This window comes from Myotis davidii, unplaced genomic scaffold, assembly GCF_000327345.1.
Source record: "Myotis davidii unplaced genomic scaffold, ASM32734v1 scaffold204, whole genome shotgun sequence".
Lineage (NCBI taxonomy): Eukaryota > Metazoa > Chordata > Mammalia > Chiroptera > Vespertilionidae > Myotis > Myotis davidii.
Genome location: NW_006299715.1, coordinates 4,484,439 through 4,501,712, shown reverse-complemented (window position 1 = coordinate 4,501,712; position 17,274 = coordinate 4,484,439).

Here is a 17,274-nt window from a genome sequence, read left to right as displayed (position 1 = left end):
TTTGAATAAAAAATGTTTCAATGAGAACATGGGTCATGATTTCAGGGGTAAATGAAGCAATTACTGCCAAGGACATTGCAAAGCTGTACACCTACCTTCCTGAGTGTGACCATGATTTAAGAAAATGCACTTGTGACATGGAATGAAAAATGCTGCACTGACCTCCGAAATGGTATAAAGATGTGAATGTAAACAAGACTGTTGGCTGATGTTACTGTTTGAAAATCCCAGGACTAGTGCCACAGCCTCTTCTTGTCTTCATTTTACTTAAAAACATGCCCAATGGGTCCACAGTTTCTTATGAGCTTGTAGATAAAGAGGACATTTAGGAGTTCAAAAATTAACAAGGCAATGTGGACAAATAAACAGGTGTTTGTGTCAGAGAAAGATAATCTATAGAATCTATTAGCTTTAGGAGGGCCCTGAGAGGTTATTACCTACAACCGTCTCACTTTTGCTGAAGAAAGTGCGGCCCAGTGACTGTTGTTAATGACCCAGAGACACTTGTGACTTAAAGGCACTTCTGCCAGATGAAGGGAGTGCAGCACAGAGTCACAGAGGGAGAGGGGGTAAAGTAAAGAAAGGGGAGACAATACGTGTCTCCTTCTTCTGCTGTAGATTCCTGGGCCATGGGTCAGGCCCCATCGTAGGACGGTTGGTAAGAGGATACAAGGTGAAGAGAAGGGGCGGATATGGATATTGGGTAAGAGATTGAAATTGTGATTTAAAAAGACTGAACTTAAAAGCAAGTGACAGAGAGCTCAACATGACTGGTCTTGCAACTGAAAGGGGTTTGAAAGGCATGTGAAGAGCTTGAAATGTACCCTGTGCAAGGTCAAAGAAGGGAGGTCTAACTAGTCATGGTCTATTTCAGTGATGGAGCAAAAATAAAGCCATTGTATTGCATCTTGAGTTAAACTTCTTCAATGCCTTATAGTTGTCAACACCCCCTCTCACCTGAGGGCCTCTTGGAGAGCACTGGGTGCTTGATTGTGGCTTTCACAGGTATAAGAAGGGCAAGAGGAATAGAGAGTCATACAGAAGGTTGAGGTAAGTTTGCTGCTGTTGAATTTGAGGGACTCAGGAAATATATATGTGCAAATGATGAGTAGGGAGAATACTCTGACTTTCTTTTTTTAAATCTGAAGCTTAGGAGAAAGATCTGGAATGGAGGTAGAATTTGAGAGACATTAGATTTTAGATGGCAATTGAAATAATGGAAGGTGATGACATTTTCCAGGGAGAAGTGAGGAGAGGCTAAAACTACAGATGTCTGAAGGGTGAATTGAGAAAGAGGAACCCACAAAGGGAAATTGGAAGGTGTGGCTAGAAACAGAAGGCAAACCAGAAAGACAAATGTCATGGAAATTAAGGAAACAGTAAGGAGAAGGAGTTGTCAATAGTGTCAAATGGAGCAAAATAGTGAAAACGGAAGGCAAGAATAATTGTCCTTTGGATTTAGTAAAACAGAAGTCATTTGTGATCTTGCTAAGGGAATTTGTGAAAAGTGATGAGAGTGAAAACATAATATTGAAGAATATATATATATAACAATTGCAATTAAATACCTGAATATTTATTAAATAGAACACATTAATATTGTATTAATAGCTATGCTTGTCTTCTAGAATGGTATGTACTATGACAAATAACTTTTTTTCTTTAAAGAAAAAGAATATACATATATATATTACTGGGAAGGGACTTTATATAGGAAGTGGTTGCATAGAAAGTAAGAGAAAGCTTAGGAATCCAAGGGGAGAGACATATCTTAAGTCGTGGGAGGAATATCTCTTTATAAGGCAGCAAAGCAGGAAAGAGAGGATGAGGACTTGTCTTTATTACAGTTCAGTAGCTATTAGAAAAGCTAATGAATGCATTTGGGCCTCATTAACAGAGGTACAGCATCAATATCCAAAGAGATGATACTCCTCCCTGAGCTATGATCTGGTCAAATGTGCCAGGAAATGTTGTGTGCAGTCCTAGGTGGGTCAAGTTAAGTGTGAGATTGACTACCCAGAGAGGATGCTTAGAAGAGTTAAGCCCTGATTATAGCATTGGAAAATGATTGAAGAACAGGGAAATATTAGCCTGGAGGAATGCAGATTTGGCAGAGAAATAATCACAGTTCTAAATATTTGGAAGAGAGGTCGGGGCTATTCTGTTTCCATGTTAGAGGACAGATGTAGGCAACAAGAGGACCTTATAGGAGACAAACTCTTTTTGATAATATAACATGACTTGAATTTAAGTACGAACTGACTTTTGTTGGAATATTTGGAAAAGTGGTTCATGGGGAAATATCCACCAGCCAAGTTATCCCAGAGAATTTAGGGCTACATAAATGTTTCATTCAAAAAGTATTAAGACACTGGGGGATAGGGGAGGCTAGGGGACTGTCTAGGGCGGGGGGGGGGTGTGTGTGGAAATGGACACATGTAATACCCTTTGTAATAAAAAATTTGAAAAAAATAAAAATTAAAAAAAAAGTATTGAATTTTTATCATGAGCCAGATACAATGCTGGGCTCTGGCCACACATTCTGAATCAGGCAATTAGCCTGGACTGAAGTGTGGGAAACAACATATAAAAAGATACTTACAATACAATCAGCTGCATTTGGCATAGCGCATACCATTCTAGGAGACAAGCATAGCTATTAATACAATATTAATGTGTTCTATTTATTTATTCATATATTTTATCGCAAGCACAATTAAGAATCTCATACTTCTCAGATGCAGGGTTTTATGAGCCCAGTGATAGAACTCTTTAAAGAAAAAGACACAGTTGTCCATAACTTATATTAGGTTTTAAAATGTAAGAGTAGCCGAAACCGGTTTGGCTCAGTGGATAGAGCGTTGGCCTGCAGACTGAAGGGTCCCAGGTTCGATTCCGGTTAAGGGCATGTACCTGGGTTGTGGGCACATCCCTAGTAGGAGATGTGCAGGAGGCAGCTAATCAATGTTTCTCTCTCATCGATGTTTCTAACACTCTATCTCTCTCCCTTCCTCTCTGTAAAAAAATCAATAAAATATATTTTTTTTAAAAAAGAAAATTTAAAAAAAATGTAAGAGTAGAATTATGTCAAAGGTGTCTGTTCTGTTTTTATGGGAATATCAGAAAGAGCACAGGTGCACTGTATTTAAAATTATTTGCTATTTACCAAAGTTAGAGTAATTGATGCGTAGACATGCACAAAGGTTATCTAAACACTCCCTAAGTACCCGTCACCTATTTGTAAACAGATATGGTTTTCACATGACGCCTGTATGTTCATTGATTAAATGACTGGGAGACTTTAGTTCAGAGATAATAATAGATACCTAGGAACATGAGACCAGAGAGTAGAAGTCCCTAACCCAGGCCCAGGTGTGGGGTGTGCAAGGCAGGGTAGGGGAGGAGTCACGGGAGGTAATGATGTCATGAAATGGAACCAGGCAGATGGATGAAAAGGAGAGTCTAGCCAAGGCAGACTACAAATATAAAGTCACACATTGGTGAGCGAACATGGGGTACGTGTGTGTGTGTGTGTGTGTGTGTGTGTGTGTGTGCACGCGCGCACATGCCCTCACACTATGACCAGTTCAGCAGTGAGGTAGGGAGACATGGAGGGAGAGGGAAAAAGGACTTTGGAGCATGCTTGAAAAAACCAAGAGTGGGTCGGACTAGAATCCCAGAGACCAGCAGGAGCCTGCAGCCAGCATCCAGAAAAAAGGTGGTGTATGTCTGGACCACTGTAGTGGGCCCAGGGTGAGGGAAGGAGATGTCCTTGAGACAGCCTAAAATTAAACAAATTTTAATATTTTTAAAAATTGATTTCAGAGGGAGGGAGAGGGAGAGAGATAGAAACATCAATGATGAGAGAGAATCATTGTTCACCTGCCTCCAGCACACCACTCACCAAGGATCAAGCCTGCAACCCAGGCATGTTCCCTGACTGGGAATTGGACCATGACCTCCTGGTTCATAGGTCAATGCTCAACTGCTGAGCCATGCTGGCAGGGCCCTAAGACTTACTTTTGAAGATGATGTAGGATTTTGTCATCTGCAGTAGCAGAAAGAGCCTTGACTGAGCGTGAATGAGTGTGTGCCTTTGATACCGGTTGGGCCTCAGTTTCCATATCTGCTAAATGGGGCAGTGGAAGGAAGTGATAGCAAAGCTTCCTTCAGGCACAACAGTTTATGATTCTCTTGTTTTCAGCCCAAGGTGAGCAGAGTATAATGACATTGACATTCACACATTCAAGAAATATTTGAGACTGACAAGGTGGCAGTGTGCTGTCATAAACATTTCTTCCCTCAAGGGTGTGTGTGTGTTAGGCTCTGGTCCCCAGAACGAGCTCATTCTCTTCCCTGCTGGAGAGATTTCCACCTTCATTCTTATTCTCCTAGGAACCAGGCCCATTAAGCATGATTAAAAACAGGTCTTATCTGGGGCTGAGGTTGGTGCTCTGGGATGAAATCCTAGGTGCTGTGGGTTCAATTTCTGACAAGGATCAAAGAACCTCCAGCTTGTTGGCCTTGCTCTCTACTGGGTCTGCACTCAGAATGTGGAATTAAGAATCATCATTTATCTTCATTGTGGTATTTTGTCCTTTTAAGAAAGAACTAGAGGCCTGATGCACAAAATTCATGCAAGGGGCTCTGCCCTTGCAGCCATGGTGGCTTGCCTCGGCCCTCGCAGCCCTGGCTTCATCTGGAAGGTCGTCTGGAAGGTCGTTAGGCTGTCCAGTCTAATTAGCATATTACGCTTTTATTATAGATTGTTTTGGGGGATGTGCACTTTTAGCACCCTTAGGAAGCTGGTAGTTTTGACAAATTCACAAGATATGTTTCTAATTCCATTCTGTTCCTCTCACATTCCAGTAATTCTCACAGTATTTGGGGACGATTAGCAGACACACAGTTGTAGTGACATAATTAGTATTCAGAGGAGATAATGATGTCAAGGGATTTTGTTGCTCTTAGAACCTACAGGAAAACCTAAGAATAGCCAAAGTTGGATTTGTGATCATTTCTTGGCATAAATCGCATGCTTGTTCCCAAACTCTGTAATGCCACAAATGAGATAGTTTAAGGCAAATGTTAGATAAATCACTTAGAAGTTGGTCCATTTTGGTTTCCTTGCTTTATCCACAGCTTCCTACTTAAAAGGAAAAAGCTTTGCTCTTTATGCCCAATTCCCATTCTGCTCTGAAATGGTTAATCCCGAGAACTGTTTCAGGCAATAAAACACTGACTGGAATCTTTCCGACAATACTTTCTTTCTTGATCTTTTTTTATGACTAATTGAAATGAAAGCCTGGGGAAGCTTAATGTTAAGGAAACACTATGTGCTTGGTGATGTGATTCTGCGAAGGGGGTGTCTGTGTGGTGGGGAGCTCTCTGCTCTGGAATTTTAAGTTAGAGACCAAACCAAAGAATCAATATTTCAATTAGATGCTGGAGTGGGGTTGGGATTACTGTTACCATGGCTGGGAGATTGCTGGGTCTATTTCTTGGGAGGGGGGGTCATTACTGTGAGAGGTTTTTTATTTTCCTTTTCATCATAGTTCTCAGAGTCTGCTTGCTTGGTCTGCATTTGAACCATTGAAATGACCGACTAGAAAAGTACAAAAAAAAATGTAAATTATTGGCACATTCCTAAAGGCTGCCACAAGTGTGCTCTGTAGTAGACAGTTGAGAGAAAGCAACAATTATCCCTTATTTTGTAGATTCCTCAGAGCACTACTGGCCTTTTGAGTTGGCAGGACCAGTTTTCAAATAGTGTTCCAGTGGTCACTGGGAGGCATGCTCAGTGAGGAGGTGATGGGGACAGAGTGTGGATGGGCCTGCTGCACCCCATCCTGGTTTCAATCAACAAGAGCAGTTCCCTTTTGATCTGTTTTATACATTGAGTTTCCCGTAAAAGTTGATTTGAAAAATAACTTTGTTACTTATAGACCATGAGTGACAATGACTGATGCTAGACCAAGCTTCCTGGGCTTCCTCACAGACAGTCGTCCAATTTCTGTTGGACCCTATCCAGGGTGGGGCACTCATGATTTTACATAAAACCATCACCAACACCTCCACCACCGCCAAAATGGCTTACTTCTCAGCATTTTAAATACTTGGGCTAAGAAAGTCCCACCTGCCTTTGGAAACTTTTCCTCATCAGAACCATATTCTGTCAACAAATGCTATTTCAAAGTATAGCCAATAATAGTTATGATTATAATCCTGGAAATAAATGGGGTGTCTTTTTCTCTTCCTTCTGATTTTCCCAAGAAAACCCCAGCGACTCCATGAAATGATAATTTCTCCAATCCTTTTTATTTGTGGTCCTCTCAATGCTTGCAGCATTTTAATCTAAAATGTGTATCATATAATATAGATCATGATCTGCCAGAGAGAGTCCAGAAGTATTTATTCTCATTCGATAATCTTATATCCCCAAACAATCTGCTCCATTATAGTGCAAGCAAAGAATGTTGGCTAAGTTAGAGAAGATCATGTCTTTATGTATCTGTTTTTTCTACTGGCTCTTTGAGAGCAGGGATTACAGTTTATTCCACTGCAATCCCCAGCCTCTGGAGTACTGCCTCACACACAATAGGTACTTAACAAGTGCAGTTTGTTAATCTGGAATCAGGACACCTGTGTTTGGGTCTCTTCCAAGTCATTTATTGGCTGTGTGACCTTCAACAAAGCATTTCACTCCTCTGAGCTCCCACTTCCTCAAATGCAATTTGGTAGAATAAGAATATTATCTCAGGTTGTTGAAAGAATTGAATGAAAGACCATGAAACACTGCCAAGTGGTTGAGTGAAGAAATAAGCAGATTATTTGAAGGATTTACAATCTAAGCATTTATCAAGATGTTTAACACTTCGTCTTTAGATCAAATTAAATCATAAGACTGTCACATACATTCCGCATGAAAGGATATGTTTGTATCTCCCAGAAGTCACTTGGTGTGGCTCATCTGCTGAAGTCATTGATCCTGGTTGTTCAGTATTGCTTTGCAATTCTTCTTATTTTTATATTTCTTCTGTTATTTCAGTAAAATTAGGAGATGGAGAAAAGTTGCTAATTGTGCTTAAGAACTATTTAAATTTATTTATTTTAAGTAAATTGTTTAAAGTTAAGTACAGTGGGGCCTTGACTTACGAGTGTCCTGGCTAACGAGTTTTTCGAGATACGAGCCATCTCTTGGCCGATTTTTTGCTTTGAGTTGTGAGCTAAAATTCGGGTTATGAGCAAGCGTCAGATACCCCACCGCAAAGCTGGCGCAGCGAACGTCACAGTGAATGCCACAACATCAGCCCAGCATCACGTGCCTCACTTGTTCACTTTATGATTTGACATACGAGTAATTTGAGTTACAAGCTCCATCACAGAACGAATTAAACTTGTAAGTCAAGGCCCCACTGTATGTATATTCTGTTTGAAAAGACAATGAATTAAAATAGAATACTAAAAAATGTTCATATTACCCAAAATGAAGCACAAAGTGAGAAATAGAAAGAAAAATAAGGGAAACAGAAAACAAATCAAAAAATCTATAATGATAAAAGCGTAATATGCTAATTAGACTCGACAGCTGAACGACCTTCCGGATGTCATTCCGGACGTCCTTCTGGATGAAGTTGCAGCAGCGGCAGTGAGGCAGAGGTGGTTAGGGGCAATCAGGCAGGCAGGCAGGCAAGTGGTGAGGGGAAATCAGGTAGGCAGGCAGAGGTGTTTAGGGGAAATCAGGCAGGCAAGTGAGTGGTTAGGGGCCATCAGGCAGGCAGGGAGCAGTTAGGGGTGATCAGGAAGACAGGCAGAGTGGTTAGGGGTGATCAGGCAGGCAGGCAGAGTGGTTAGGAGTGATCAGGCAGGCAGGCAGGCAGAGTGGTTAGGGACAATCAGGTAGGCAGGCAGGCCACTGGTCCAGCGGTCCCAGATTGCGAGAGGGATGTCTGACTGCTGGACATCCTCCGAGGGGTCCCAGATTATGAGAGGGTGCAGGCCAGGCTGAGGGACTCCACCCACCCCATGAACAAATTTCATGCACTGGGCCTCTAGTGGTAATATAAAATTCAAACATTAAATCCAAACTTGAATTAAATGTAGATGGTCTGAATACACCAACTAAAAACTAGAGATTTTCAGAATTGATTAAAAAGCAATGTAACTGTATGCTAGCTATAAGAAACTTATTTGAAATATCCTATCTAATCTAATAATAGACAAACATGGTAATTGACCGTACCTTCGCTACACCTCCCATTGGCTAATCAGTGTGATATGCAAATTAAACACCAACAAAGATGGTGGTTAATTGGCATATATCAGCTGGGAGCGAATAAGCCAGGCAGCCAGAAGTAAGCCAGGTGGCTGAAAACAAGCCAGGTGGCTGAGGGAGGCAGGGGCGAAACAAGCCAGGCCAGGTGGTGGAGGGAGGTGGGAATGAAACAAGCCAGGCTGGGTGGCAGAGGGCGGTGGGGGCGAAACAAGCCAGGTGGTGGAGATGGGAGCGAAGCCCGCCTCAGCGGGTTTCACTCCCTTCTCTGCTTCACTCCAGCTGTAGGGAGCCCTATTCTTGCAGGAATCTTCCTGCAATGGGCCTCTAGTAATGATATATTATGCTAAAGTACAAGGATGGAAAATATATATACCATGTAAACACTAATCAAAAGAAAGCTGGATGGGTGGAGGTGGTAGAGGGCATACATAGTGGGGATAAAAGATGATGAAAAAACAAATAAAATTAAAGTTTTTAAAAAGAAAGAAAGCTGGAGTCACTATATTTATATCAGACAAAGTAGACTTCAGAACAAAAAAATATTGCCAGGGATAAAGGACATTAAATAATGATAAAAGTATCAACTTGGCAAGAAGAAGACATAAAAGTCCTAAATATGTGTGCGCACCAAAGGATAGAGATTCACAATATGCAAAACCACAACCATCAGAACGAAAGGAGAAAAAGGTACTTCTATAATTTTAGTTGGAGACTGAAAAATGCTTCTCTCTGTAACAGATAGAAAAGAGAAAAAATTTCAAGTATATAGGATTGAATAATATCATCAACCAACTGGATCTAACTGACATTTATAAACACTTCACCCAACAACTGCAGCATAAACCATCCTTTCCAAATGTATGTGAAATATTCCTCAAGATATATAATAAAAGTTAAAATAACTTAAATCATACACAGTATACTTCAGGACCCTGAAGCATTCTATCTATCTATCTATCTATCTATCTATCTATCTATCTATCTATCTATCTATCATCTATCTATCTATCTATCTATCTATCTATCTATCTATCATCTAAAAGGCTGGTAGGTTTGAAATCTGCAAAACAGACTGGCAGGCTCGAGACCCAGGGAAGAGTTGCAGTCTGAGTCTAAAGGCTGCCTGACAGCAGGATTACTTCTTATTCCAGGGAAGTCAGTCTTTGTTCTATTCAGGCCTTCAACTGATTGGATGAAGTCCATACACATTAGGGAGGGTCATCTGCTTTACTCAGAGACTGATTTAATGTTAATCTCATTCAAAAACACCTTCACAGAAACATCCAGAATAATGTTTGATCAAATATCTGGGCACCTAGGCCTAGTAAGTTGACACATAAAATTAACCATCACAATTGCTTGCCAAGAAACTGGAGTCTGACTGAAGTTAGACTTATTTAATAAACAAAAACAAAAGAACTTGTCATGTGGAGTTTCATGTATAAAAGTAGACAGAACAGTACAAGTAACTGTCAAGCACCCATCACCCAGTTTAAACAGTATGGCCAACCTGCTTTCGTCTGACCATTGTTCTTCTCTTCATTCTCCTTGAAATGATGGGAGAAAAGAGTCATGCTGGGGTGCTTCTGGAAAAGGTTTTCCTCCAGTCCTATAGGAAGAGATGTCTTTTCTGTCCCAAATGCTGTGTATATGCTAGTGACAGAGAAATGCTATCACCATTTTATAACCATAAAAGGATTCATTGGTTGCTGAGCCTGGCGGAACAGACAGATGGAGGACATCAGGCACCTTGATGACATAGTGCAACTGCTAAATTAACCAACCCTGGAACGGCCTATGTCCAGGTTTCTAGTCATGAGATCTGAAATGCCCCCACTCTGCAAACCACTGCTGGAGAAGGAGGTCTGTTCCTCATGGCTGTAAACTTCTTGATTGGCACATAAACGCCATAGAAGGGAGGTTGACTACAAGACACACTGATGAGCAAAGAAATCAGCTGAAGTCATAATTATGCCTAAGTAATTGTTATTAATGAGACTGAAATTAAATGGAAAAGATTCCCAGTACATAAGAAGCATAATGTAAAAAAAAAAAAAAAAAAAAAGGAACAAATCTGAAAGATGTGAAATACCAAGGTATTTTCTACAAAACCTGGGGGAAATGGTGGTGCAGAGGAGAAGTAAATCTATGCTAAAGATTTTGCCCCCCTGGGAGGGATACAGGAGAACTCTAGATCAGCAGTGTTCAGCCCTGGATATTTATTAACAGTACATGGTATATTTAGTACTGATATTCAGGCCACACCCTAGAAATCTCTGTCTCTGGTTATTGTTTATTTTTAAATACACATTACGTTACATGATTTTTAAAACAAGAATAACACATTTCAGGTGAAAGATGAGAGAGAGAGAGAGAGAGAGAGAGAGAGAGAGAGAGAGAGAGAGAGAAACAATATTGATACCACTCAAAATTGATTCAAGACCAACAGTGTTAAATGGAATGCAGAGGAATCCTTTATTTTGATGTGGCTGATAAGAATGCTCTACAATAATTAAAGTGTGAGCATTTTTTATTAAGCCAAATTAATACTTGCTTTAATCCCATCCTCTAATTGGCAAGAAGACCAGTGGGCTCCCTTGGGGAACTGGGCACCTTCATTTCTCTTTTGAGAATGTTGGGAGACTGAACAGCCTACAGAGGATGTCCATCTCAGAGCAAGAAGAGCCCACCCTGTGCCCATCCTCTGAAGTTTCCTCTCACTGCTGTGCTGTAAGTCCCTTTCCTGTCCTACTAACACTGCTAGACCTCTTGGAACCATGTCTCTTGCATGTAGGCTGCTGCTATATCTCACTGGCCCAACTACCAGTGCAAACCCTGTTGGCTTTTGAAAGAGAGCATCTCTACTTACTCAGGGCTACTCTTTATCTTTTCAGACATATGCCTGTCTATTCTGAGGTTGTATACCCAAAAGCTACCCATCTGCCTGATGTGAGACATTACTCAGCAGTACTCTATATAGCTCAGAAGTCATCATGGAAGTAACAGGTTTTGCTATATAAACAACTACCCCAAATCTTATTGGCTTAAAACAGCTACTATTAATCATTACGTATAAATCAATCTGATGAATCAGGTCTAGATAGGCTGATCTTGCCTGGACTCATTATCTGTGGTCAGCACGAAGATCAGCCAGGGTCTGGCTGGTCTAGGATGGCCTCTGTTGGAATAGCTCAGCTGTCCTCCCTGGGGTCCCTCATCCTCAAACAGGCTGCTTGAGCTTGTTCATGTCTTGGTGACAGGGTCCCAGGAGCAAGAGGGGAAGTGCACAAGGGATTCTGAGGCTCAGGCTTGGAATTTGCCTAAGATCACTGTGAGACATCTATCAGTGAAAGAAGTGATGAGGTCAGCCCAGATTCAGAGGTTGAGGAAATAAACCCCTTCTTCTGGTGGAAGAGTTTGCAGAATCTCATTGCAAAGGTGCATGGACACAGGAAAGGGTGGTCAATTTCCATCTTTGGAAGCATCAAGGCTTGATCCCATTCTTGGACCAGGGTCACCACATTGAGTTGCACAGGCTATATATTACACAATTACAAGAGGCAGGATTCACATTGTAATTTTGTTCCACGAGGAACAAATCCCATAATTCTTTCTTAAGATGCCCTTCAGATACCTGATGAGAGCTGCACACACACACACACACACACACACACACACACACACACACTTCCCAAGGGCAGCTTAGTCTACTATAAAATAAATTCTGATACATGAAAATAAACTCTGCTATTCTAAAATTCAGGTAACAATCCTAACAAAATACAGGCTTAAATATACGATTCTCTTTAACTTTAGCTATTTTACATGGTGGTAGTAAACTTGCTTAGGCAACAGAAAACTTATCCTGTTGATCCTTTAAAATAAATATTTATAAGTTTCATTTTCAGAAATTACTTTTTAAAATGTCTATTGGGTTGCATTATCCACAGCTAAATGCATTCTGCAGGAAGCTTAACATTAAAATTTCCAGCAAATTATCCCCAGGCTTAACTATACATTTCTGGTGAGGCTACGAGATCATTCATGTAAATGTAGAGCCTTGCCTTTGTTACCTCACTTTCTTATTTTAGTGAAAAAGGGGACTTTCATTAGAGCAGAGTTTTCATTTTAAAAAGATTATTCCATTAAGGTTGTTGCATTGCTGGGAGAGTAGATGAGTATCTATTTCTGTACATTAAGATCCAAATTCCAGGTAAGCTGCCTCCTTGAAACTAACGATGCTATTAATAGCCTCCTCTAGTGTTCTGTGCAGGGAGGAAGTAGGAGTGAGGCTGCGTCTTTAATTTACTGGGGAATAGAGCACCTTTATGCAACTATTATTTCTGGAAGTAACCTTTACCTTTCTGAATGATCCATTTGTGCAATGCGATGAATGTTGCAGGTTTGAGTTCTCAGAGGTTAGAAATCACTCACTTCTGTAATATCTCTGGCAGGCTGGTTGCAAATGCATTTTTTTTGTTCTTTATTGGATTGAACTTGAGGGTTTGTTAATAATCTCAATCTCTAAAAATACTGCATTTACACCAACTGAATATCACTGAATATATTTATAGCAAAATCTTGTGAATTTGGCCATATTCATTAGGAACCTGTGATTATTTGGATAAGGCCTGTGTTGAGGCTCATCCTTTAGTGATACATGAAAGAGGGATGGTTAAATCATAAAATAGTTGGAACCCAATTTCAAGGAGAATGTACATTTGCTAGAGAACAGAATCTCCTTGTAAGTCCTTTGAAACATCTATTTGCCTCCAAACAACATTATCAAAAGTTATCTTCGCTGAGGCTGGTGTTTGGGTGTACTAATTGTGATGCATTTTTGCCTTTTTAATGAGGAAAGCCTGATAAGCTTGAAAGGAAGAAATATGTAGTTCTGTAAAGATATTATACAATTTAGCTCACTGCTGCACAAATAGTTTATGCATGAGGGTCAATTCAGGAAAAAATAAAATGTTTGCAAGCTACGTTTAATTATTTTCCTCTTATTCAAATCAGGATAAGGTCAACGAGACAACTGACGCTGCTTTTCAGCCACTAAAATATTAATATTAGGGGATTGTAAGGAGTAGCATATGGGTTTTTGTCTTCTTTGCATTTTGAGACCTCCAAGAGAGTTAATGAGGAATGTTCGTGTGTAGTCCGTACGTCATCTTGTGCTCAATAATGTCCTGAATTAGGTGCTCACTGTATAGATGGCGACAGAGCCGGTTGTACTTGACAAGTGCCCCAGAAGCATGGCCATGGGGCTGAGGTGAAAATAGCCCATTTCATGTAGGGTTACGTGTGCTGCAAGCTAGAGTGGACCATGCCAGACAAAGGATGCTGCAGACGTGGGTGATGCAACCCCCAAACTCCCATACCTTCTTTCTGACCAAGCCTGTCTCTAGTCCTAGATCCACCTGTAAATCCTTTATAAAGTCAAGAATGTGCTTTCAGTTTCTGAGCTTCAGTTTTCTTGTTCATAAAGGAGAGGCTTAGACTTGATCACTGTTTCTAAAACACCACCCTTCATGTACCATCTGCACAATGTGGTCATCCATCATCTATCAGTATCCTTTGTTTGATGTTTCTCTATAATTCAGTGGGCTTTGCCTTCCTAAATAGATTTATTTAAAAGGAAACGTTCTACCACTGCCTTGAAGGGAAAACCAGCATCACTCTCCATAGAGGAAACAAAAAATAATCATTAAATAAGGCAATGACAATCCATCCTCACACATGAGCCTACTCTCTTTCTGTTAAAAAGGGAGATAGACAAGTGGGAGGAGTTGGGAAAGGCAGCACCTTAAGGAGATATTCTCCTTGACACAATCAAGTGATGAAAGAGAACTGAAAGGGGAATGCTACTTCTTCCTCTTTGTGATCCAACATCACGTCATTCTGTGTCTTTGCAGCACCCAACCATCTTCTCTACCAGCTGTGGGCTGAGTCCTGTGCTTTGAGAAACACTGGCAGGGAGATGGGCCTCTCAGTGTGCTGAGAGTCTATCATTGACCTGATTTGAAAGATCTCTATGGTAGGGATCCAGCAGGGCCCCATGGCAATCAGCACCTATCCTGTACCGCTATCAAGTATGGGAGTTTTTCTTCTACTCCAACCCTCCTGCTGCCCTGGATACTCAGGTTATGTTAGCCAAGCCTCAATGGAAACAGAGAACAGCTGTTTGAGTTCTTTATTGGATTGAACTTGAGAGTTTGTTTATAATCTCAATGTTTTAAAATACACGTTTACATCAACCATCTTCTCCCAAATGCCCCTCATGTGCTTGAAGATTGTTCATGAGTTACCACTTAGATCTTACTTCTCTAAGCCAAATTAGAACAGGTCCTTAGTTTTTCTCCTTTTCTATACTACTAGAGGCCCGGTGCATGAAACTCGTGCACTCTGCGTTGGGGGTTTCCCAGCCTGGCCCATGCCCTCTCACAGTGTGGGAGCCCCCCCCTCAATCTCCCTGAAAAGGTAGGCCCCACCCACCCATCCAGGGCTCCTCAATGGATTGCCCCAAAGAGGTAGGCCAGAGCTGGGGGTCCTTCCCCCAGAGCCACCGGGACCCTCCCCCGTGGCATGCAGCATCAAGTCCCGCCCACCCTCATGCGCCTTGCCACGCACACAGCCCTGCCAACCTGTGTAAGCCTGCTGCACACCCAGCCTCCTGGTGATGGATTGTTATGGCGTGAGGGCATCACGGCGTGAGGGCGTGACGACCACATAGGCTTTTATTAATATAGATGCCCTAATTATGGTTGTAATTCTTGATTTCCAAGAAATTCTGCATTCATCTTTTGGCTTCCTGAATTCGTCCTAGTCTCAGGCCGCCAGGGTGTAAGAACTTTCTTGGAGGTCTGATATCTAATTTCTGTCTTACTTTGAAGTACGTTCCTTACGACAAGCACTAAGGGGTATGTAAAGCAACTTTCAATGTATAATAAAATTTTATAATAGACAATTTATAATAATAATAGGCACTTCATAATAATACAACTGTCCAGCTTCCTCAAAAATTTATATTGTCTGGAAATACTGGGCTCCAGCTTCCTCCTGGAATCCAGCCTGCCTGCCTCTCCAGCAGCCCTGCTCGGTGATAGTCTCAGGCAGGTCAGCCTCAGCAGGCATTCCATCATGCTGTATTATCCTTTTACTGCAGTGGAGGTAAGGTGGATGCAAAATAACTTCTTGTACATGTAAGCAGACCTCACAGAAATTGTAGGCTTAGTTCTAGAACACTGCAATAAAGCAAATATCACAATAGAGTCACATGAATTTTTGGTTTCCCAGTGCCTAGGTTCATACTATAATGTAGTCTATTAATTGTGAAATAGCATGATGTTTAAAAAATAATGTACATTTCTTAATTAAACATGCTTTATTGCAAAAAAAATCCTAATAATCATCTGAGCCTTGAGTAAGTTGTAATCTTTTTGCTGGGGGCAGAGGGAGGATGGAAATCTTACCTTGATGTTGATGAGTATGCAATGTCTGGGAAGTGCAATAAAGTGAAGCACAAAAAAATGACGTATGTCAGTATATTGCTATCAAAATTAGTCAAATTGAAGTTAGGCCCAGAGGCCCATGTGACTCAGTAGAAATGAAAAACAGAAGATTTTTTATTGGGAGTGGTCTGTCTTTAATTCTCTATGTTGTTTTTCTAGCCCTGTAAACCACTGAATATGTAACATTATAGACGCAAGATTTTAAAAAATATATTTTATTTTTCAATTACAGTTTACATTCAATGTTATTTTGGATTAGTTTAAGGTATTTAGCCTGGTGGTTAGATAATCATACTCTTCAAAGTGTTCCTGGTATTTCCAGTACTCACCTGGCACCGTACATAGTTATGATAATATTATTAACCCTATTCCCTATGCTGTACTTTACATCCCCATGACTATCCTGTAGCTATCAATCTGCACTTCTTAATCCCTTTACCTTTTCACCCAGCCTCCTAAACCCCTTGCCTCTGGCAGCCATCAGACTGTTCTCTGTAGAGATTAGATTTTTTAGATTTGTTTGCCTTGTCCAGCTTATAGCTCCTCCTTTTTACTCTATGCATTGCTTTTCTAACCTCCGATTCCTGCTCAAACCCTCCTCCCAGTCCAAACTTTTGGTCCTGGTGTCCTGCAGCCTACCCCTCCCCTCTGCAATGCAACCATGGCATGGCATTGATGCCACAAATCACTCTCCTGCTTATTGACAATATTTTAGTTTAGTGCAGTAATGGCGAACCTTTTGAGCTCGACGTGTCAGCATTTTGAAAAACCCTAACTTAACTCTGGTGCCGTGTCACACATAGAAATTTTTTGATATTTGCAACCATCGTAAAAAAAAGATTTATATTTTTGGTATTTATTTTATGTATTTAAATGCAATTTAACAAAGAAAAATCAACCAAAAAAATGAGTTCTCATGTCACCTCTGACACGTGTGTCATGGGTTCGCCATCACTGCTCTAGGGTAATGCACTTTGTCTCCATGTTGTCATGCATACTGTAGTTGCACATGAAGTGTATGTGGGATAAATTAATGAATAATTGTTGGGAGAAAGATAGGATAAAGACATATCAGCAGAGAGAAAGAAATGGAGTCGATGTTACTGTCCATTCTCTACTGCCATTCTTGGTGACTTAAGCATTTAAAAAATTCATTCCATTTATCCTCAGCTTCTAAGACAGCTCAGTGCAACTTTCACCTCAATATATTCATTGGTTCCTTTTATTTGTCTTTTCACTTTAACTTACTAAAGTGAGACTTTCTTAGCCTGCTTTGTCGAATTCTCTCACAGTTTTACTGATCTTTCTAATGTTGAATCAAATATTTGAACTACAAAGGTAGGAATAATTTTTTTAAAATTTACTATATGTTTAGCAGTTACCAGAGTGGCATTCACATTATACATTCAAAAGCATTAACTATGAAATGAAGACTGAATTTAATAATTCCTCAAAGTATTATTAAACAACTTAAATAACTTAATAATT